Genomic DNA, 630 nt, shown 5'->3' on the forward strand with positions numbered 1-630 from the left:
GGGACAAGGAGCCAGCAAGTCAAGTGCCACATCCTGACCTGGAGGGGTGCCCTGGCCCATTTCCTTCTCCAGCTTTGTGACACTGCCTTTGTTTCCTTCCACTTGGATGGAGTCCCGCCACCGTGGTAATATTAAGTAGCACCAAAAGCTCTACCCAGAGCCTACTATGTGCTTTACATCCATTCTCAGACATTCTTACAACACGGAGGCATTTTTCCTGCTTTACCAATCAGGAAACTGCTCAAGGAGTTTAAGTAACTTACCCAAGGCCTCCTAGGTGTAACTAGGACTGGACCTTTAGTCTGTCTGACTCCAGTATCAGGATGAGCTTGCTTTTTTCCTCAGCAGGCTGCCTCTGGGAGCCCCAAAAGGCTCCAGAAGGCTCCAGGACTGAGGAGGCTTCTAAAAGGGCCTCACATGCCCCAGGAGCCGGGTGGATACAGAACGAGGGTTCCTACTCTCAGAGAGTTGGTCCCCAGTTCCCATGCAGGGAGTGGAGCTTCTGAGCACTGCCAGAGCAACAGGCAGGGTTCTTGCCAGCACGGAGCCTCACGGAGTGAGCAGGCAGGTGGAGCTCTCGCTCCACCGCAGCCCCTCTGCGGTCTCTGCAGCCGTTTGCATTTCCTGAAA

The sequence above is a fragment of the Chlorocebus sabaeus genome, chromosome 17, assembly GCF_047675955.1.
Source record: "Chlorocebus sabaeus isolate Y175 chromosome 17, mChlSab1.0.hap1, whole genome shotgun sequence".
NCBI lineage: Eukaryota > Metazoa > Chordata > Mammalia > Primates > Cercopithecidae > Chlorocebus > Chlorocebus sabaeus.